The following is a 25,509-nucleotide window of genomic DNA, read 5'->3' on the forward strand; positions in this document are numbered from 1 at the left end:
AGGTGTGAAGCATCTCCAACTCAAAAGGGAGCCAATGCGAACTGCACATCATCCCAGCAAATCCACTCTTTTGGCAGTATTCCCTAATTTATTTTCTAGTAACTCCATCTTTCTGATTGTTCAGGGCCCAACCCAGCATCTTCAGTGATTCAATGATTCAACAGATCCTGTGGACTTAACACTCAAATCTAACCACTCCTCACCACGACTTCTCTGGTCTAAGCCACTATATGTTCTTATGTGAATTTTTACATTAGCATCTTAATTAGTCTTTAGCTATTTATTCTCCCTCCTTTATATCTTTTCTTAATCACAACAAAGCGATCCTTTTTTAAAGCACTTCAGATTATGGCAATCTACACTCAGAACTTTCCAAAAATGTTCTTTCCAAAGGAAAAAGAAATTAAATCCATTATAATGGTCTACAAAGATATTTAAAGCTGGCCATCATTTTCTACTACTTCCCACCTTTCCCACTTCACTCCAGCAGCACAGGTCACTTTGCTGTTTCTCCAAAACAGTGGCCAACTTCCCCTTTAGAATATTTGCTCTCACTATTTCCTGGTATTCTGAATGTCCTCCACTCACATTACCCCTTTGCCTCTGAGACCTAAGTTGACTCAAATGTCACCTTTTCTGTGATGCCTTCTCTGTCCATATATTTAAATGTTTAAGCGCCACATGCCTCTGTATCCCCTTTCTCCATTTTCATCTTTCTTCTTAGAACTTTTCATCTTCTGTAATACATTTTATGATTTGCTATGCTTACTGCCTGTTTCCTCTTACTAGAATATAAGCTCCATGAAGATGTAGGTCTATTTTATTTGCTGTTTTATTCTTAGTGTTTAGAAAGTGCCTGGAACATAGATGCCCCTATTAAATATTTGCAGAATATTTACATGACTTGTATCTATTATACATCATTGAGTGTGTCATCTGTGTTTGGTTTGTTGACATGATATTTTGGGGGGGTAAAGGGTTGACTAGAATTATTAATATTAGAATAAAACTCGAGAGAAAGTAAAACCTGATTTTATTCATTAATTTAATTTCTATTAAAATCATCAGCATCTATTGATTTTGTTAAGGAAAAATAACAAAGAATCTACATTTTTATAAGCATACTATTATTTTCCTTAATGACTGTTAAGTAAAATAATCCACAAGTTTCATATCTCCAAATGTGAAGATCTCTATATATACTCCTTGTTTAATGAAAGGAAGTAAAATCTGAAGAAGACAAAAATAATTTGTTTTAAACACAGCATACATAATAAATAAATTGGAATAACTAGGGAATACTGAAGCCTTAAAATGTATTATATTTATTCACCAACAATATAATCTGATCTCAGGGACTATAAGATACTTGTACAATAAATTTCAAAAGTATTTGCATTTAATTATTAACATAGAAGTGTAGCTATTATATGAGCCTTGATTCTTCAGTAGCACCACGTCCATTTTTTGGATCTATGAGAGTTCTGAGTCCTTCAACAGATTTCAGCTAATTGCTAAAGGACCATTGTCCTCCACTCTACCTGCCCTTGGCTTTGTTCATCCCCACCAGTGGTTGAGGTCTGTCACCACATGGACCTTGGCCTGAAAGTCAGCCTTCCCTGGTAGCTGGCAAAAAACAAACAAACAAAAAATCTTTTTTGATATTACTGAAGATTTTAGAGGGGCACATGGTGAAGTTTTATTACAGGACATGCGACTTTCTACCATTTTTCTGGTTCTTCTCTTTTCTTTCCCCTTCTATTCTCTACTCATTCTTTCTCCCTTTTAGAAGCAAGGCAAGCCTTTTTTATAACTCATGTTAAGTTGACCTTTGCATTCTGATGTTTTGGTGCATGAAAACATTCTTGTTGTCCCTGGGACTGTCATCTACCTATACAGACCAGTGAATGTTTTGCTCGAAATAAAAACATTTCTCTACACAAGAAGCAAGGGTAAATGCCAGTTGCAGCTGCTAATAAAGTAGTTCCCAACAAGCTCATCTTTATAACGATAATATAAATAAAAATATATGAGAAAATGTGAGCAAAGGGAAAACATGGTAAAAATAAGTAAGATAAAGCCAGGAATACAATTTACATATAAAATGCCTATTGGGGAATAAGCAACAAATTTATCTTTGAATTTGTTGATGGCCATTTCAAAGTGGAAACCTAGTAAATCCCATTATTCAGTTGCCATAAAGTTAAAACAGAAATATTTCTCAGAAAACCCAACTATCCACAGTATAAAGATTTGAAAAACACAACCAGAAAAAGACTCCCACATCTCCATTAAAAAGACACTGTATAATTAGGTAAGCAAAGTTCTCAAAAATAACCTCACGGTAAATAAAACAATGAGTATAAAAGAGTAGACCAAGGGCATAAAAGCTAAGAGCAGTATAATAAAACTAATTTTTGAGGAAAATAGTCAATGCACTGATGTTTTGTTGTTGTTTTTTTAGCACCTCAGTAGCATGTGGAATACCAAGGAAATGTTCAACATTAATTGAATCCAGTTTTCTAGTCAATTGAGTCACCTCCTTTCCTTTAGTTCGATGGTTAGTATAACCACTGTATGGTGTTCTATGGACAAGTCAACACAGTATCAATTTATTCTAAAAACAAATGTATTAAGCTACATTCTTCAATTAATCACATAATTTGTGACCTGCTTTATTTGATATTTTAAGAATATAAGCTTATACTAAGAATGTAAATTGAAAGAAGAAAATTCAATAAAATACTAAGGAAAAACTGACACATCAGTATAAAATACTGACAGAAAACCATGACCTTGGTTCATAGATACTTTATGACAGATGTTGGCTATATGCGTACCATAAGAAACTTCACCAGAAGGACTCAAAATGAATGTTTCTGAAACTAAGTATATTTTCATATATGTGTTAGCCATCTACTTATAACTCCATCACTTTCATTTTAATCATTTTAGTATAGGGTTATGAGTCTGTTTAGTTTTAAGTTGAGGAAGCTTTTGCAAATCTAGGTATTAAGACTTAATCCATCATATGCATTAGAAAGTTATTTTCTCAATCTATAGGATATCTTTTGAGATCATATTATTTTCTGTAAATTTAAAGGATGGGTGCAAATATTTCTTCATAATTTATAAAATATCTGTCTTGGTTTAAAAAATCTTTCGAACCACTAAATAATATAATATTCACTTTATTTCCCATTTTATTTTCATGTAAATATTTTATTTTATTAGGAATTTATTCTCTGCATGATATGGGGCAGAGTCTCCATTTTATTTTATTTTGGATAGAAAACAAGTTGTATTGACACTATTAATTTAATAAAACATTCCCCATTTAATTGAAAAAGTGCTTTTATCAGAATTTAAGTTTCTATATACTGTAAGATCTACAACTGAACGCTGGCATGGTTCATTTCTTTCCCTATTATTCAATCTGTTAAGTGTGAATATCCTATGAGCGAATAGGCAAAATTTATGAACTTTCACCTGTGGCTAAGTGTGCAATAAAAATAGATAATATTTAATATAAATGAGGTATAATATTGAGCACTATATGGTATATACATATATATACATATATACATATATATTCATTTATTTAAATTTTATACAATTTGAGATACTAAAAATTATTTTCCTCATTTTACATAGGGAGAAAATGAGGCATAGAAAGGTGAAGTGATTCTCAAAGACACACAGCCAAAAGCAGCAGAGCTGAGTTGTAAACCTAGGCACTCTTCATTTTCCGAGGGTAATTTAGACATAAATTAGAAATTCCTAATCAACGTCCAATAGAAGATAGCAAGCAGGTAACATATGGAAGTCTGGAGTTCAGGGTCTGGCCTGCGAAGTATTTCTGAGTCTCTCCACCATCAACAAGATGTGATCTTTGGAGTCTCTGAGTTCCTACCAACTTTGTGCCTTTCTTTTGTCATTTATCACATAAAAGCTTTTGAAAAATATCCTGGCACACATGGGGGTTTCTGTTTGAGTCATGCTAAAATATGCAGACAAATAAAAGATATAAAGCTTTTCCTGCATAAATCTCACAAATCACCCTCCATTTATAAGCATGTAGAAGATGGGAGTTGTCCTTAACCAGTTATTTAATTTTCATATCCCTTAACTATATAAGATCATTACTTTCCATATTTATATTTCTTGTAGCTCCAAAGACAATAATGTGTACAGAAATTTTGTTTAATAATGCCATTATTGATGCAAATTAATATCTGCAAAAAAAAAGTTTTTGTAAAATAGTGTTCTTATTTTTCTTATGGATTCCTCATCTTTAAATAAGCATCAACCAGTAATGTTACTCAAGAGAAAGAAATGATTGACTAACAAGTTATAAGGATATCATACTGTACTGTGGGGGGAAAAAAATACCACTGTTGCTAAAGAATCAACAAAGCCAAAACAATTTTGGGATATTATCTAATAATTGATAAGCATCTGTAAAGGGTACCAAAAACAAGAAGCAAATGTTAATATAGAATTTTGCACATTCATAAATAGGTTTACATCAATCTATGATAGAACTCACTTGACATTCTCAAAACATGTTTGCTATTTTTACAGACATAGCTCAGGAAAATTTTAATATATTCAATCTATATATTTCACCTCAACTGAACAGCAACATTTATTGAAATATTTTATCATCATATACATAATTATATAAACAAATAAAACTATTCTTTTTTTATTTTTTTATTTTTTCTTTCCTTCCTTTCTTTCTTCTTTCTTTTCTTTTCTTTGTTTTTTTCTTATATATATTTAAGTGAAAGATATTTCAGTCATTCAACTGGTTGAATGCTCTTAGGATTAATTGTATAATACAGTGCTGAAATTACAAATTGATTTTAAAGACTCTGCCAAAGTGTCTCTCTGTATTTTAAATTATCAACCAAGCTCTTGGCTGAGAGATTGGAAAGGTGATGAAAGTAACCTACTTACCCTTTAAATTTATTTCTTTTAAAAATTGCTAGTGCTTGATTTCACATGATGTTACATAATATGACTCCCAAGAAAAATTTATAGTTTTGACATATTACTAAAGAGGGCTACTGAAGCTCAATGTAGCACTGCTGTTTTTATATCAGGAACTATCAAACATATTTATTATAAATACCTACAGTGTGCCAAACAGCTGTACTTGTTCTCCTTGTAATATTTTTAACAGTTTTTAAGGAACTATTAGCAATAATAATAATTTTCAACATGAATTGATAAAATAGAACCAGATTTGTGGTTGCTGTGATTTCTCTGTCAAGAGTGCCTTTTCTTTTCTGAATGCATATTCAACCTTCCTTTCCAGTTTAATCCATTAAAACAAGAGCGGAAACTTCAGCATCTATCAGTACTGTTTATCCACCAGCAGTAAGCACTAATGTATGCGATGTGTTCCTTTGCATAGTATTTCCCCACTATATTCTCAGCCCCTATTACACAGTGTCCAGTGGGATGCTTGCTCTCACAATTACTTACATTCACTATTTTTGGAGACATGAGACCTAGTTATTGACAATAATAACAATTTACCTAGTTATTGACAATAACAACCTAATTATTAATTTACCTAGTTATTGACAATAATAACAATGATGCCTAAAATCCATTACTATATAAAAAAATTTTTAAATTACACACTTAAAATAATGTACGTGAATGATTTAATTCAGTCTACCACTCTGTGAATTAGACACTGTTGTATCTATTTTTGAAGAGAGAAAACTGAAATTCAGTGCACCAAAGTTACCAGCCTCGAGCCAAACAACTGAGAAGTACTAAAGCCAAGATTCCCCCGCCAGGCCTTTTGATTACAAAAATCTTCACCACACAATACCTTAATTTTCAGCTCAAGTTCAGTTTGTAATATTGACCATGAGAATCAGAAGACATATATAAAAAATTTAAAACTTAGCAATTTGAGGGATTCACATGATTAATGACATTTCAATTGCCTGACAGAAGTACCAAAATTCCTCCACAAGTTTGCAAAAAACAGAGAAAATAATGTATTGAAATGGAATTTAGGAGAACTAGAAGGTTTTTTGTTGTTGGTAAAAGGAATCACAAAAATTTTATAAAATTGTTTCTACTATTTTAAACTCGGACTTTTTTTTTTTTTACTGGACCTAAAAGAGGATAATATTTTGAAAATTTGCATTTTGAAGGACTTTTACTGATATCTTCATGTAAGCACAAATACAGCACAGAGCCTTTGAAGAAAATTAATCTCATAGGCTAGGGCCAGAGCTTCCGGAGATAACAAGAAAGTTTTCTTTGATGGAAGAGGACTGATGTTCTCCCAAATATATCCAACCACTTTCCCAATACAATTAGTGCCCCAGTTATTCACTCCTACTTATTTTTAATGGCATCCTTTGAAAAATCTCAGGATTGTGCAAATACTAAATACATTTAGAAAAGACATACACTAAGTAGAACTAGTTATTGTCTCTTAGTAAATGTGAAGCAGTTTCTCATTCAGTTCTTTATTCTTAACATGTTTTCTCACTTTATATATTTTATATATATTTGTAATATATCTGACAGAGGAAGTAAAATTGTGATGTTAAAACAGCAAAAGCTATATAAACTATGTGCTATTAAAGGTACATAATATTAAAGATAAGAGGACGTTAATTCATCGAAGTGAGTTCTCATCTCAATTAGCACTTTCTTCCATGAATAGTGCTGTGAGCAATAAAGAAAAATGAAAGACTGCATGGTTGAATTTGCTTCAATAAAATCTTTGTTGATAACTAAACATCAATCCAGTGTGACTAAGCAGCCTGAGAGTCTTGAGTTTGTAAACAGAAGATAAAACTTAAAAATATAACTCTTAGTTAGACTCTTACTCAGGAAGAATCAATGCAACATGAAGATTTAAAAGACAAGATGCAAGAACAAGAACAACCTCTTTTTCTTGTAAGAGATGAATTCAGCAATTTCAGAAATGTGCTTCAATTGAAAAGTGTTAAAGTGCTTAAGGGACCAGAGCTGAGATTTGGTCAGCCAAATATGTTTCAAAAAGTTTGACTTTTTCTGATGAAGAAATAATATTTGTATGTAATAATATACACATGTGCATATATTTTATATTGTCCATATATATGAATATTAAGACATAGTAACAGTGCGTGCTTCAAATTGAATAACCAGTATTGGCTGCATATTTTATAGAAAATTATTTTACAATAATCTATACTATTCTGATATTTGTATATGTATAAGTATATGTATATATACATACATATGTAACTTGGACACTCGTGTATATGAAAATTCCTGTGACACCCACATTTTGTCACGCTCAGTATCCTCAGAATGAATGTCATTTGGAGGTTTATCCCTAACTCTCCATTTTCCTACACTGACATGGTTTATCACATCACTATGAGTTTGATTTTTATGCTTCAGTCATAGTCATATAATCCATCTCTTTAGGAAAAAAAATTATTTCACAAAGTTGGCTAACTTATTAAAATTGTGAGAATGAATATATTTTAAGATATCCACCATAGCAATGACTGAATTGGAAAAAAAATATTGGCTTACGAGATGAGATGCTTACGGCACAGTCTCTTCTGAATTTTCTTGTGTCTCAAGCCCATGGTTTTACCTGGGCATCAGACTAGCCATTGTAAACTGTGATTTCATTTATAGTCATATCACAGAATAAGATTACTTTCGTTTACTGTGAGATTATAAAGCCTTCCCGTAAATGTGTATTTTATAGCTACTGTTAGGTGTAAGCAATTATAGCTTAAAACTGGAAGCAAACACACAGAAATCATGCAGTTGATTCAGGCAAGAGGCTCTTAGGCAAGTCAGTCTTCATTTGCCCAAGTCAAGATAAAAGTGTTAACATACTCATTATTCATCAATAAAACAAGAAGGATGAAAAGAATGGGAGGGCCTGGAATGTGATAAATGGCAAATAAAATGTTTGGAAAAAGTGAATGTAGCCGTCATGTGGAGATTAAAATACAGCATATCCTTGGGTCACTCAGTTAAAAGAGTGCTCCCATTAATCAGGGAATTCTATAGCATTTAGCAAATGTGTTAATTATAGACCTAAGGGAATCCTGACAAAGGTAATATAAACACCCATCCTTATCATAAATCATCACCAGGTATTATAAACTATCCTCAGGTAAACCATGGGTTTGTGTTTTGTTTTTTTTCTGCATAAAAAAATGTGTGAAATTTGGGGTCATGGTACCAGCCAGATGTGGAGAATTTTTAACCTAGTGGTAATCTTCTTGTTAAGCACAGCTTGCAATACATATTGAAATTAAAAAGTTCGATTAACAAAAGATATTTTTATTCATATGCTACACTAAGAAAAGTCATACAGCTGGCGTATCCAATAAACACAGAGGCAGGACATCAGATCAAGATTATGATATTAATTCTTTTGGAATTTAGCTAACAAAATATGTGCCATTGTTTCAGACAAAGGAAAACATGAATATAGTGAGGGCATGTATAGTCTTGCAATATGTAACACATTAACTTAGCAAACTCTAATATAAAAATATGATACTTCTATACTACAGACTCACCAATAGAAATTTGTACTACAGTCAGGCTATCTGCCAACATTTTTGCTTGCTCCCTGCAAAATCATCCAATCTTAGAAGAACTAAGAAGAGAAAACAAGAAAAACAAATAATAAGGTGAGCAGGAGGAAGTTATTAAAACTTTAAGTAAGGTAAAGTAGCATAGCATGGACATTAACTATTGAAAAGTATCAGCAAACAACAAATCATTCCAATACATAGCAATCTGTGGCTAGCATGCAGGCCGTGATAAAACAAAACAGCACTGAACACATAAATAAGACCCATGAGGAACGGCCAACCAGCTGACAAATTGCAGATGAAATTTCCATTTAAAAATAACCTCAGTCATAAGTCTGATTTTATGCTTTTATCAACCAATAAAAAGTCAAGTATTTCAACTTTAGATACAAAACTGACATCTTAAAAATGGTAGCACTGCATAGAGGCAGGTTTGCGGCAAAGCTATGGAAATTTTAGTCTATTGCTAACAATAGACTATCTCCCACAAGTGCTCCTACCAACCATTGACAGAGCCATAGGTGAACCGTGATGTGAACATGTGTTGGAAGATCTAGGACTGGAAGAATCTGGTTAGCAGAGCAGGAAAGGGGGGTGGGGGGGAGAGAGAGAGAGAGAGAGAAGACAGAGAGAGAAATGAATGAATGAATGAATGAATGAATGAATGAAGCTACAAACTATCTTTTGGATAGTTTTCCAATCAGCAAATGTGTCAAGTTATAATAAGTGAAGGATTTCCTTCTATCAATGCCTAGACAAAATGGAAGCTTTCCCTCATCAGGAAAGGAATACAGTCAATACAGCATACCATTGTACCAAATATTTTATTTCTCTATGGAAATTACATTAGAATTTTATCAGAAATCCTGTGTGTGTAGAACACAAGCCCAGTGGTACTGCTTCAACTAATACATTTGGGAGTGAAATGTGAAATCACCCTCTTTCTGCATGCCAACATAGTGGATCATGTCTAAGCCTATCTGACTCATTGTGGCCTGATGAAGTCTAAAGATTCCAGATGCAAAGGCATACAAAATTGCTACAGATGCAGCAACAGATATGGAGAAACAAGTTGTTCAGTGACAAAGTTCCTCACATATTCTTTGATCGAGCAATGCATGTAGTATCAGTGTTTGGTTACATTATTATGTAGCTGGAGATTCCTGATTTGGACACAAATGAAGCGTAACTTTTTTAGTCATCCTTAAACGTATCTATAAAAGCCACTTAGGAAATTGTGATGAAAAATTAGTAGATATGAACTAAAATGATAAAATGAGTAATGAAAGCAATAGAATTTATTCTCACATTGAAATGTAAATTATGACAAAAATTAGACCATGCTAAAAACAATAATTTATTAAAAGGAAGATACAAACTTGGAAACAAAATAATGAATAGTTTCTTAGATTATTTGAAAATTCTATTAGTGAAGAACAGTAAATCTTGTAAATACATTGGTTAAAACTTAAAATTTTCTCTGATTTAAACAAAACACTGACATGAACAAAATAACAAAATTCACAATAAGTCTTCTCTTTCTGTTAAAAATTTTATTAAAATATAGCCAACATACAATATTATATTAGTTTTAGGTGTACACAGTAGTTATTCAACATTAATATACCTAAGAAGTGATCACGATGATGTCTGCTAACCATCTGACACCGTACAACATTATTACAATATCATTGACTATATTCCTTATGCTGTACATTATATCCCCATGACTTATTTATTTTATAACTGGAAATTTGAAACTTTTATTCCCCTTCACCTTCCCTCTCTTCTTTATTTTTTTTTTCAATTACAGTTGACATTCAATATTATTTTATATTAGTTTCAGGTGTACAGAGCCTAGCAGTTAAACATTTATATAATTTACGAAGTGATCTCTCAATTAGTCTAGTACCCACCTGCAACTATTCATAGTTATTACAGTATTATTGTAATATGAAGTCTTTACAGCAAGGACAAAGTAGAGAAAAAATTGATTAATGCATTAAGTAACCATGAATGCCATGAAATCTGATAACCCATACATGAAAGAGAGTTAATAGTTTTGCCAAATTTGACAATAAACCTAAAAATTTACTCAACATTACTAAAATATGACTTGTGAAGCTGAAAGTTTTCAGATCTAGCAATAAATGAAATTTTATCAACGATTCCAGAAGATAGATTGAATTATTGTTTAATGTAAAGAAGTTACAAAATCATTGTCATATAAAGAGGCAATCAAAGAATACGAAGAGTAATTCCAACAACAATAAAAGTCAGGGTAAAAAGTATTATATGGATGTGTCAGGCAATTAATAAAAATACTACATTTTTATATGAATTGTAAAATGTCATACTTCTTAGCTTTTTAAAAAACTTTTACTTCTTATTATGTTTTCCATATTCTAAGTAGTTACTTCTAAATCTAATTTTGGAATTTTAAGGTTTTATTATTTTCCATGAGGAGGGTTACTTCTTGTACAATTTGGGTTTCACACATCATAAAATCTAGGTTCACACCAAGAGACCCCTGGATTTGACATTATAAGAGCTGGGTTCAATTATCAATTCAGCAATTTTCAGGAGTGGTGATATTAAGCTATTACTTAGTATAAAAAAAATACTTCTGTCACAGATTGTTGTAAAAATTAAATAAGATGCACATATTATAGTGTGCTATAATGTGGAAAGCTCTATAATATAAAGGTGTTACTTTTACTATTTCGCAACTGAATTTCCTTTAAAATTATTATTGCTCTTGTTTGCATGGGACATGCAATTGTATCAAAGGGACATTTAAAAAAAAATTGGCCTAAACCAAATCATTCAACTTCAATATATGGATGATTTTCCCAACAGTGAAAATTTTTAAATGTGGCCATGGACTGCTATGGGAAATTATCAGATTATCTTAAAATCTTTCACAATTAAACCTCTTTGTAGACTCAAAATAAATGGTTCAAATTCTTCATAATCTAAATGAGTCTGAATTTTACTAAAAAAGATAATGGCTTATTTTAAGGGCATTAATGTATTTTTTCTTAAAATAATGAAAGGCCACTTTGGAAAATTGTAAAATAACAAAAGGCAAAACACACTGTCATCCATAAGCTGGTGATTTTAACTTACCTAATGAGAACATATCTACACATTAATAACTATTGAATATAAGTCAAAACTCAACTCATGATCTCACCCTGCGAAATACCAATCCTACACACATCTTCATTACAGGCAGTACCCATTCTTGTATCTGTATCTCAATTTTTCATGTGTCACCCAGTTCTTGACTCATTATTGTCCGATTCTATTCCTTTATTCTAGTCTCTTCGTCTGCTTTCCATTACCAACACTTTTTTTTTTTTTTTAATTTCCAACATGTCAATTATATTCTAGCAATTATATTGTGGCTTACATGCTCAATACATGCCAGGTACTATTTGCAAACCAAGAACTACTGAAAATATCATGATTAGACATGTGTATTTCTACAATATAACAATTGTGCTCATTTATTTTTTTTTATTTTTTTTTTGGAAATTGCCAGTGGAAAGAGGAGAAGGGTAAATAGAGTGAAAGGATGGAACTATGAATAGTTCTCATTGAAAAGAGATGTTTCCAGAAAGTGCTGCAGTGTCTCAGACTTTATGTCTTACAGCAAAATCCTGTCTTCATCTTCTTCACTAGAGCTGGTATAAACGTTATCTTACTGAATTGACATACCCAAAGGACATAAAAGAAGATGTGTTCACAGATGTTTTGAAGTTAACCTTGAACTAGAGCATATAACCTTGAACTAGAGCATGATAGTTTGAATACTTCAGGGATAAAGGGGAGGAAAGAATATAAATGATTTTTTTGAATTGAGGGTTAAATCATTCCTTCAGTTCCCCTCTGCTTCTCTCTTCATTTCTCTAAGTAAGGGGTTAAACCTCAGATGAACTAGAGCTGGGAAGGAATTTCAGTGACCCTTTACCGGCAAGTTGTCCCATGTGTACCTGTGAGTCACCTTTACCGGGGTTGCAGACACAAGTGGGACATGTTCACTGCAGCTTAGAACAGATGGAACCAGTACAAGCAAAAAAGTAATTTCTTATATAAGATCAAGGAATTTAAACCTGTCTGATGTTGTCCGAGGGTAATTTGGAATAGATTCAGATAGTTCAAAACCACAGTATTTGGGCTTTAGCATGATCTTGTCTGGTAATGATTTAAATTTGATAACAGGCCAGAGTTCCAGTTTTTTATCCCCTCTTTCCCCAAATTGATGTAGAGAGCTATGAATTTATCATGCACAAGAATCATTTTTATATTGGTGTCTTACCACTTTACAGATAGATCATATTTTCAAGAAAAAGAAAAATTAATTTCATGTTCACATTTTCCATCTATAGGACCCATAACAAATATTTAACTTTCTGATGGTTCATTTTCTACAAGCTTGTTTCAGTTAGTAGAAAGAAATGTGACTATCAGGGTTCACAGAGGCCCCATGTGTGGCACAACACAATTTTCAGAACAGAGAGATGGAAAGACTTTATTCTCAGTGTGAAAAGCCATATTTTATTCCTTGTTAAATAAATAAAAGACCATTCACATTTGGATTTGACCAGAAACAAATGTGAAGCATCTTCTCTAGCACACTATGGTAGCTTCAGCATCCTTCATGTAAACAAGACATGAGCCACCATTGACATTGGTATTTGGTGAATAGTCAACAATGGAGGGGCCTGATCCTTACTATTAGCCATTGGGAGCCTCTGACAATGTAGTAACTGTACTAGAGCCATGTGCATGGCTCTGGTGAAATAGTTAATATGACATTCACATTGATAGACACAGAGGATGATAGACTTTTTATTCAGAAGGTATTCAAGTTATGTGAAAGAGAAATGAAGGGATTATGGAATACAAGTCTTCACAACATTTTTTATAAGCAATTCTATGTCCCCAATCCTTTCCTGAGTTTTTCACATGACATATTTTCAATTATCCCTAACACCCTTGTCATTTCTGAGTAAATGGAAGTCTATGTTTCCCTTATGGTGCAATGCCCCAGACTGAGTGGTAAGAGTGGAGCATAATCAGACCACTGCAGAATAGTGGGTCTAATGGTAGCTTTTATCTAGATTTTATGTGTTTATAAATGCAGATGTCATGGTAATTATTTGTAGGACACTAACAATAACAAAAACAATAATAAGCAAAAAGGAGAAAAACACACAATCATGAGAACTCACCAGACCATGAGCTCTACCCCAAAAAGAATGACATCTTTTCCACTACTTCCCCAGCACCTACATTCTGCTTGGGAGATAGTCAGGGCTCAATAATTGTTGCTGAATGAACTGTATTATACGATAATGGATTTGGACCAAATTCGTTATCAGAACCATCAAGATAAAATCATAAATCAATCAGAATTAGCAGTGACCTGTGGAGAAACAGGATTTCCAAGACAGTGGCAAGCTGAGGTCTGAGAAATTATTCAGAACACCTGTACACAGATTCTTATATCTTTTCAAGTAAGCATGTGGCTGTGCTAATGCTGAGCTTGGTGCAAGAACCAGGAAAATCTAATGTACGTAAATATTCCCTGAAATAGACATACCTGGTTTGTTAGTGTAAGACATTCCAAATGGTGAGCATAAAGGGATAAGAACTGAGTACCTCAGATCTGGCAGTTATAACTAAATGGCATTGCTCCTGAGGGAAGCTCAGGTGATATTTGCCCCATGAATTCCTGCTCTGTAAAAATGTATTACTTTCAATAAGAATTTACATCTTTATCTAATTGTTAGGAACGTCATTTAATCCTGGTGTGTGTGTGTGTGTGTGTGTGTGTGTGTGTGTGTGTGTGTGTGTGTGTACAAGTGTCTGTGGTCTCTTTCTAAACACCTGGAACTCACCAGAATTCTTTTGGCTATAAGTGTAAAAATCAACCATATTAATAGGCACCAACATCCCCTGTTAATAAGTAGCAGTCTTAAATAAAATTCAAAAACAAAAATTAAAAATTTTGCCTTCAAAAAACATTAAATGAGATAGAAAAAGTGGATAAGAAAAAAGCAGATAGAAAAAAGTGTTTACGTGTAAATAATGAAAAATAAAATGTAATTATTTGAGGCCAGAATAAGAAAACTAGGATTTGTTGTAGTGCTGACAAAATGCCATAGAAGACCAAAAAGTGTTTTGGTGTATATAAGGAAAAAATTCTAACAATTACCAATACCCACAGATGATAAATAGATAGGTAGATAGACAGATGATGGATAGGCGGATGGTAGGTAGAGAATAATAGATAGAGATACAAACAGACACATATGCATTCCAAACTGCATAAGATTATGTACAAAGGATTTCTGTACCACATATATAAATAGAGGCTGAAGTTTTCACAAATAAGAAAGGATGAGAACCAACACTACAGATCTTGTACAAGGTTAAGAAGACAGAACTTAAGAGCCAGAATCTATGCATAAATCCAAAAACCAGAGAAAAGTTGTCTCTTTCATGAAAAGAAAACTAGAGTCCGTGAACCAGAAAAAAGAACAACAACAAAAAAAAAATTTACATTGGCCTTGAAACACTGATGTCAGCCATGTAATATGTGCTATGAGTTGAAAAAGAATATCCACCCTGCACAGAGTGTGGAACCCAAATTCACACTTATTCATAATGTAGAGAAACCTGTGTCAAGAAGGAAAAAAAAAAAGAACCAATTAAACCTGTACAGCAGCTATGACAGAAATTAACTTGGGGGAAAATTGCTGCCTCCACAACCTAGGTCATGCACAAAACTTTCACAGGTTGACAATTTTCACTGAAATATTTACAATTAAAATTTGTAAATAGCAAGAAGGAGAAAGATACCATGAGAGAGTTTCAAAAAACAAGAACTCTTACACTCAAAATGGTAGGGCAATCTGAAAATGAGATTAAAATAAATATGATTAAAATGTTAAGTGAATAAACATAGCAATAAAATCAGTAGGGAGATTGAGATATTGATTAATTTTAGACATTGTTCAATTAAATGTATAAGTAGATACATAATGCACAGATATAAGTTGTTTAGACTTCAAAATCATATGCATAGGTTGGGGACCAATTCACAGAAAGAAAAAGAGATGAAAACAATGACAATAAATAAAATTTCAGGAAAAACATAGTAGAAGATGATGGGAATAAAATCAAACACATTAGAAATTATAATCAATAAAAGTCAATTAAATTTACTAATTGAAGTAGAAATTCTGAGATTGGGTTACTGCATCTTCACTCTAGTTACTAAAGTTTAAAACACAATAACACAAAAATTTTAGCATAAAATGATGAGGGAAAGACCAGGCAAATATTTATGAAAATAGTACTTTGTTTGAGATATTAATAAAAGACAAAAAAGTTAATAGGGAGAAAAGGTGGCATTATTCATTGATAAAAGAAACAATGGTCTAAAAAGATAACACTCATAAGCATGAAAGTATTTAAAAATACAGCCTTACACATTGTAAGGCAAAAATCTAAAACAACGAGGAAAAATTGAAAACTCTACAACACTTAGGAGATTTTCACATGCTTCTCTCTGAAACTGATTTATCAAACACATAAAATATTAGCAAGGATGTAGATATAAACAACACAATCAACAACCTTAATCTAACATATATATGTAGAATTATACATTCAACAACTACAGAATACACATTCTTTTAAGTGCATACGTTATTTCAGAAATTGATCATGTGGCAGCCAAAAAAATAAAGGCTCAATTAATTCTAAATATCAATATCAAAATATTATTGATAATAATAAGGCCTTGCAGACCCTTTTAATAGAAGACTGGCGGGTTTTAGCAAAGGAGTGATGTGATCGTTCTTATATTTTAAGGGTCATTCTGGCTGCTGTATTGCAGAGAAATTTTAGGATTGAAGAAGGGTCAAAAGGAAAGCAAAGAAATCATATTTCTTCATGTATGGAATGCTAAAGAATCCGGAAACAAATTTTGTGCAACAAAACAATGAAAAAGCAATCATAAATAAAATGTTCACCTCATAGAAATTACATAGAACTATCCACTACATAGAAATACAAGTTCTCTGTAGAATAAAATTATAGTCCTGCTCTGCAGTTAATGCATAAATAGGAATAAAATTTGTTAAGTTTTCTAAACTATTTTTTTAAGAAAAATAAATTTAAGAGAGTTGAAATAAAGCCAAGAAACCATACCGTTATGGCTGTCCAGATGAGTCAAATTGCCTGGCAGTTTCTCTCACCACTCTCTCACAACCTTTGAAATTGATTGTTAGATGACATTGGGCTCCTTGGGGTCTTAGCTATCACAATGGCTTCAAAAGGAAAAAATGACTCACTGTTTACTTACCAACATGAGTTAATTTATCAAAAAGGGGGTCACTTAACAATGTAATTTATCATCGTTTACCATGTATAATGCTCATATTCCAAGTTCTCCAAAGAATACACTGATATCTAACATCTAGGGAAAAAGTTTAATAAATAAGGAAGTAGATAAAGGAGAGTCAGTAAGAGAGAAAATATTCTTTGTTTAACGACTGGGCTTTATAGGAAAGACTGGAACAGGATTTTCTTAAATTTGGCCACTTAAAGGACTTGGATTTACTTAACCACAATCTTCTAATTTTAAAACCTCATGTCCTGTTTCCTTCCTTTTCTTGTAAGAAGCTGAGTGTTGGCTGAGCTTAAAATCACTACTTTGGATTTACAACACTTTTTTTTTTCTAATTGCAAAGCATTTGAGAAAAAATTTTAACCGGCTTTTTTGTTTGCTTCTTCTTTGCCCCCATAAGGGCATATACACAAACATTCACACACTACAGTTTTTAAAAGTTTTTCTGATTCTAAAAGTACTTTTTTTCTCCTACCATGTACATAAATATTCCCTGTTACTCATTAGAGCTATTATCCTTACTCTCTTGATATTTCACAATTTCCTTCTGGAGACCTTAAGAAGTAAAATGTAGCTTCTTCCACTGTGTTCTCATTGAACATAATTTGAGATTGCTGATCTTTCCCTCAACTATTCTATACCATAGCATCATGATGGTAAAACACTATCCTCAAACTAAGAATTATATATGCTCTTTAAACCACCTTGTATGTATTATCAACTGGAAAATGTACAATAGAAAGAATGTGAGCACTAAACTGTTGACTAACATGCCGATAAAAAGAAAAACATTAGATTTAAAATGATAGTTACATAGAATGAAATAAATGTTTGGATATTCTTTGGGATTATTCATTTCAACAAAGTATGTCATGCTCAGTAAGTTCCAAATGACAGTGTGGGAACATGTGAAATTGAATTGAAGACTGTTGGAGAAATCTGAGAGGAGATACGGAAAATTAGAACATGCAATGCACAATCCCTACCTAAGTTTTAGACTATTATTTTCATTATCAGTCACCTGATAATTTCATCTGAAATTATCCACTCATAAATTCTATATTTTCTTAAAAATTAATAAACTGTATATTGTAATAAACTTACAGAGTGATTTTAAGTCCAAGTGTTTGGACTGAAGTATTTATAAAAAGCATTTAATTTATAAAAATGATACATAAAGGTTCAAAATAACTTAAATAGTAGCACAAGTAATTTTTTGTTGAATATTGCTAGAATAAGTCTTTTCAAAATGAATAATGATTAAATGTATTTTATTAACATTTTTATATGTTTAAATACCAAGAGGAATACCTAAATTATATTTAAACAAATGTGCTTATATCCATGTGTTCAAAGACCATTGTTAAGTACAGTTTTACCAAGTACAAAGCACTATGGCAAAAGTAGCATAGCAATACAGGATGAATAGATTACCATCACTTTCCTCAAAAACATTACAACAAAAAGGAGAGTTGTACGCACAAGTAAATATTGTAACACAAAGGTTGTTCAACCTGCTATAAGTAAGATCAATATTAAGTTATAAGAGTTCATTTTTTTTCATTCAGTCATTCAACAAGTAATACAATAATCCCTCCTCAGCATCAGACACTATTCTGGGTATGATGGATAGAGAGAACAAGACCAACAATGAACAAGTTAATAACTTCACATGATTATTTCAAAGGAGAATCCATAATTTAAAACAAGGTTTTAAGTAAAAGATAAGATTCGAAAGTAGTTTACTGTCCTATTATGGAGATCTATGAAACTAGTGAGTACTAAGGATCCATCACCTGCTTTGAGCCTTATTTCTTCTATGAAATCCCATTTATGGCATTGTTATCATATAGATTACAATACTTCTCTTAACATACATCATGCAATTATTTTACATCAAAGAATATAGTTTCATCTTTTTCTGATTCATCATAAAATATTGTTGTTCAAATATGTTCCTGGATATCTAGATTCCACAATTTCTAACACTATAGAAAAAGTCCCATCTGTCTCTGACAGAGACATGTATGTATGCCATGTTCACATTTAATTCATTTAAAATAAATGACCTTTAAAAAAATGGTCAAAAAATACCACATAGCTTGAGCATTCCCTGGTAGATGGCTACATTGTAGCTTCTTTGGCAGTAGTTCTGTACTCAGGCAGACATAGCTAAGAGCTTCTCACAAAGGTTCTTGCACCCTAGGACTCATGAAAAGGCAATGAAAATCATGGCTATTCGTTCTGCACAAATAACGCACATAAAGGAAGTGCCAGTGCAGATTCTATTACTAAATGTCATTCTACATTCCAAAAAAGTTGCATTTACCACAATTTTAAATCTTTCAGTGCAACATATGCCCTGCAAGTCCAATTCCAGATATGACCTATATGAAATTTATTCCAGTTATATCTATATGACATTTCAGGCTTTGATCAATTACTTTTCCCAATTAGTTGTCAACAAAAGGCCGCTACCACCAATCCAATGCCAACAGGAATCTCCAATCTAGGGTGCAAGAAAAGGAGAAACTTTATTCAGGTAAACAGTTTGCAATCCCAGAAAACAGCCTCAGGTGGAAACTGAAAGTGTACTCCCCAGTGCTTATATAGAGAAAACGCCCACCTTGGTCCCTGTCTCATCCATTTTTATGCAAATTAATCTAACTTTGCAGTTTCATTGGTCCAAATAGCTTTATCCTGATTAGTCAGAATAATGCATCCAGAGAGGCCATTATAGAACCTCTCTGATTGATTGGCAAACATGCAAATAAGCTCCGGTTGGACAGGTTAGGTCTCAGCCCATTGGTCAAATATGTTTCCTTTATAATGTTCAGCTCAGACTGCAGGAGCACAGTGCAGGAGGCTTGGCAACTCAGTCTGTGCCTTTTCCCTGATAGGCAATGTGCCTGAAAGGCCTCCTGTAAACAATGACTACTAGATTCTGGTTAAGAATTTGGGCCCAGTTGATCATGAAAATTCTTTCTTGGCAGATGTACTTCTTCTCAGAGTCCACATAGTTAATAAAGTGGACAAAACAATAATTATTATTCCTAGTTTCTCCAGAAACCAAAAATCATGCAAAATTACACAAACTGGGATTTTATGTCTTAGTCCAGTGTTCCTTCCACAATAGCATAAAATCTTTGCAATGATAAACTTGATATAGTTCCTCTCACTTGAGTGTAAACTGTACCTGTGCAGAAAAATTTGAGAATTATTCCATATAGAACAAAATGGTAAAACGGATGACGCAGAGATTTTTGAATAGTGACATTAATGCTAAAATCCTCAAATCCAACCACTCTTTTATTTTTCATCCAAAAGGAAAATCATGATATTCAGAACTATTTCCTTCACTTATAAAATTTCACAAAACGAATACCGTTTGGTTTTACAATCTTGCTTAATAATCTCAAATTAAGAACTCTTTTGTATAGTATATAGCATTTGTTATTGTTTTACATAATGTCTCATTTGATCTTACAAGAACTTAGTGAATTGGGAAGTACTATTTCTGTCTTATAGGTAAGTAACTTGACATAGAAAGATGAAGTGACTGGCTCCTAGGCCAGCGTTATTTCCACTACATTTTGCACAGGATGAGATTTTCTGCTAATGTTGAGATCAGTACCTCATCACATTTAATGCAGACAATTTGACCTACTTTGAAAAACTGTAAGTACTGTCAAAGAGTAGCTATTGGCACATGGAAGCAACTCTAGGAAATTCCAAAAGTAAAATAAACTTCCCTGATTTCTGAACCTCCTTGCTTGGGTCATGCCCTCATACCAATGCTTCTAATTATGTCTAGTATCCATGTCTACCACTAAAGTTACTGGCCTTGAGGAAGGGACTACTTCTTATTCATGTGTATTATCTCCAGAAACATCTGAAAGTGTGGCAATTACAGGGCCTCAGTAAATTCTTGGTAGATAAATCAATAAATTAACTATGAATTTTATTTTTAATATTTTTAAATAAAAACTAGTTTTCAGGTAGAGACATTAATCAACCTAACCAAAATAATCAAGAGACAATTTAGCTGTCTAAAGTAGATGTACTATGTCTTACCATTCTTAACTTTCATGTTTTCAAAGTACACTAAATAAAGATGATTTTTACAAAGTGTTTGTAATGATTTTAAATATGCTTTTTTATTATAAGACTTTAAATCATTAAAGTATTCCAAAATTCCTGTACTCCATTGAGACTATATTGAGTCCTTAGAGAGGAATTTAAGATTTCTGTGATTATATACGAGAAAAATAAATGAAAAATTACTGCTTTTCAACTGGGGTGAAAGAAGAAAGAGCATATGACCACAAGTTTTTATAAATTACTCTTTCTTTGAAGTTGCATAAGTTGTCAAAGCCCCTTTCATTCATAATCACTAAGTGACTTTTCAACCTCAAACACCACTGATATAGCCAGTGAGAAGGTCTAGACCTAATCGTTTTTCCCTCTAAGAACAGCTTTCTAGAAAGAACTTGTTCCATTTGGATTTAAAATAAGATACATTATGTGTTAAAAGTCACTTTAATGCTTAAAGGACAAATGAACTATGGTTTGCTTCCTAGGGCTTTCTTCTTAATTTATCACTGACAATGTAAGAACAATGTGACAGTGACAATTGCCAATGACTGACTTAAGTTTTGAACAATTGCTGAAAGTCTAGGGCAGGATTTTCTTAGAATGATAGCTACACTGAAACATCAGCAGCACAAACCATTCCACCTCCAACTCCTTCAGTTACTGAAAGAAGATAGGTACGGGTGTTTGAAAGATCGAGGAAGAGATCTCATCATCTCATGATGATCTCAGAGGCAATGAGTGCTGGAACGAGGACATGCTATCAGAATCCTGGGCACATCCATCAACACACGGAGTGAGGTTGGCAAGGATCACGCAGTCCTACTTGGGCAGTGGCATAGTTTGGAATCCATATGGTTAGGCCTGCAATCTTCAGAGAGAATACACATATGACTTTACTGAAAACCCATATAACACTAGTCAACTAAGCCCCTCATTCATTTTCCAAAGAAACCAAACACTTAACGAAAGGATTTGAAGAATCTAGATGCTGCCACTGACATGTGGCTGCTGAATGCTTTTTGTACTATTTCTAATAAAAATCATTGAAATGCATTTTTATAAGTTTTTCATAGAATGATATCTTCCAAGTTAAAGGTTGAAAGAAAAAGATGTAAAACTCTGTGACAGATATTAATTCCACAGACAACTGGGTGAAAAAAGAAGGCAGACCTAGCAAACATTTTGAATGATTAAATATACCAAAGCAAATAATAACTTAAATTACCTAATTTGGGAATATTTTCTTCAGTATATGTGAGCATACTAAACAAGAAGATCATAAAAATGATTTAGGAAAAATTCGTTTTCAAAGTGTTGAGACAGTAATCCTCATAATGTCAGTAATCTTGAGATGATGACAGGTAAATTTATAGGTGAGTTAACAAGACACAATATATGTCATAAATGAGGTTTTTTATCTGCCTTCTGTGGTAGATATCGTTTTAAGGATCTAATATTTAGATGAATCTATGCTCAAACACCAGAGAGATACTGGGAAATATCTAGGCATTCATTTGAAAAATAAAATAAAGCACCATAGCCAACAGAGTATAAACAGCCATCCATCACTCTGTTTTTGACTAACAACCTGCTTCTCTTTTCAAATACTAATCTACTTTGGGACCACCCTTTCTCTCAAGTGCTGGAAAGTCAATTAATGTATAGCTTTAATTTAGCATTCCCACAGGTGCCCAAGGTCTTGTATTTTCTCTTTTGAATAGAAACAAATATAGACTGGCCGACTGGCAGACACTCCCTTTCCATAGTACTGGAAACAAATTTAGGGCAGTGGTTACTGAAAAACTCTTAAGTTTTCTTCAGTGTTTGGTGGAATAAGAAATAAGGAAACTTAGTGAATTTTAAATAAAATGCATTCATTTTTTGTAATTTGTGTTTATTGTTAAAATGTTCTTTATATCATCAAAAGATGTTAATAAAGGATGGTAGCTGTTTACTTTTGTTCTTTACCTTGAAAAAAAAAAATGTCAAAACTATGCTGCCTGAACAGCCCAGCTTTATTTTGTTTTTATTCCTCTCTAAAAGCAAAAGTCTAGAAACAACTGGTTCAGAGTTTCACATGGAAATAAATGTGTTGCCCATTGAAAAATAATATTTGATTGATATTATTCTTTTAGCAAATATTGCTTTTTTTCTGTTTATAATCTATATATCCTTCTAGCAATGAAAAAGCTCTCAACTATGTTTTTGTGAGATGGTTACTGACTGTATCCACGTGTATTTTTGTCTGTCTCTGATCCCCGTGATTCCTCCAAGCATCTGCCCATGCTTCATAGACTACCATAAAAACAACTGTGTCCAGACTTCTGAATCTGGGATTTTCTTGCTTAGTACAGCTAAATGCACTGATGACAAAAGAAGGCAAGCACATTTTAAATCAAATACAGTCTAAATCAAGTTCTCGATAACTTAGTAACCAGAGCTGGAGTGTGAGTTTGGACTGAGACAACCAACTACGTACAACACAAGTTAAAGTGAGTTACCCTCGTATTAACACGGGTCTTCCCAGGATTTGGGAACACCCTTCACGGTAAGAAATTAATTTCACATTAGAACCCAGAAAGCACATTCAGAGAGACATAACCAAATATTTACAACAGAAAGTCTCATCCTTATTTTGTGCAACGCACTCTCACATTTTTTATTGTCATTTTTTTTAAATTAAAGTTTATTGGGGTGATAATTGTTAGTAAAGTTACATAGATTTCAGGTGTACAATTCTGTACTACATCATCTATATATCACATTGTGTGCTGACCACTCAGAGTCAGTTCTTCCATCACCATATATTTGATCCCCTTTACCTTCATTTACCAACCCCTTCCCCCTTACCCTCTGGTAACCACTAAACTATTGTCTGTGTCTATGAATTTTTTATTCTTCATTTGTTTGTCTTGTTCTTTAGTTGTTTTCAGTTTTATATACCACATATCAGTGAAATTATATGGTTCTCGACTTTTTCTGTCTGACGTTTCACTCAGCATAATAATCTCAAGATCCACCCATGTTGTTGCAAATGGCACTATTTCATCTTTTCTTATGGCAGAACACTGTTCTTTATCCAATCATCTATCGAAGGACACTTTGGTTGTTTCCATGTCTTGGCCACCGTAAATAAAGCTGCAACGAACATTGGAGCACATATGTATGTCATTTTTTTAAGCTGACCACATTTGTCATATTGATTTCATGACCCACTACAGTGTCATGGCTCACAGTTTGAATATTGTTGCCATAAAGCTTACATCATAAGGTTGCTATTGAATTTCATAGCAATATAAAATTTTAAATAATTTTCCTTAAATCAATATAAAATTAGGAACCTAGTCTTATCAAATAATTTTCTCATATATTGCCTTTGAATTCCTGAAGGAAAAAAACAAATATTTTTATCTCATATGTTGCAGTTTTCCTTTCAGCTGATCTGTTTGGCTCTATCTGCAACATTCCTTGGTTTTTCTTCAGATAAATTTCTTCTACATTAGAAAAAGAGTAGGAGAGGAAAAATAAACAAAAATGTGAAGATTTTTTTTTTAAGTAAACTTTGAGGATCCTAGTTTTAACATTGATGATGACTCAAACATTGACTTAAGATTATAAATTATATGCATGTACTTTTCAGATGTTCTTAAAATCACTGAAGAAATGATGGCTATCTTAAATTGACAATTTCAAGTTTATATAATAAATTCTCTGCAATGTTTCTTTTCAAATACATAAAAGGTAGTTACAAACTTAAATTGGGAAATATGTTGTTAACCTAAAAATAAAACGCCATTCAAAGTGAGAGTCAAACAACATTTAGTTGAGATCAATAACATCTATTTGGGAATCATTAATTCAGGCAGAAGCTAAAATAATGTTCCAACTAGGATACAAAGGCAATGGGTCTTTATGAGAAGGGGAAAGGGAACAATCACATCAATAGAAGGAAGGCATTTCTGTTGGTGGAGATAACATAGTGATGTCAATTCTAAATAAAGTTCTTAATTTTCAGTTCCATAGTTATGAGTCCAGTAGTCATAATATCTGCTTTCTTATCTTTGCAAACAGTTTTTTGGTGGGTACAAGGTTACTTAGGCCCAGCCTAAAGGTTATTTTGCCCTGTTTTAACACTACAAAAATTTAAGGCATAAGACATGCAAGGCCGTTCCTCTGGCATGGCAGTTCTGGCTCCATTTTAAAGTGGATCCAATTATATTATTGTTTACAATGTATTCGCGTGTGTGTGTGTGTGTGTGTGTGTGTGTGTGTGTGTGTACATGGACACACATACAGTTACTAAGGCAAGAAGACCAGGCTTGGACTCCAAAGAGAAGTGTGATTCAAGTCCTGGTTCCAACCTTTTTCCAACTATGTGATTTTTAGAAT

This window comes from Rhinolophus sinicus, chromosome 1, assembly GCF_057876585.1.
Source record: "Rhinolophus sinicus isolate RSI-liver-muscle chromosome 1, RSI-T2T, whole genome shotgun sequence".
Taxonomy (NCBI): domain Eukaryota; kingdom Metazoa; phylum Chordata; class Mammalia; order Chiroptera; family Rhinolophidae; genus Rhinolophus; species Rhinolophus sinicus.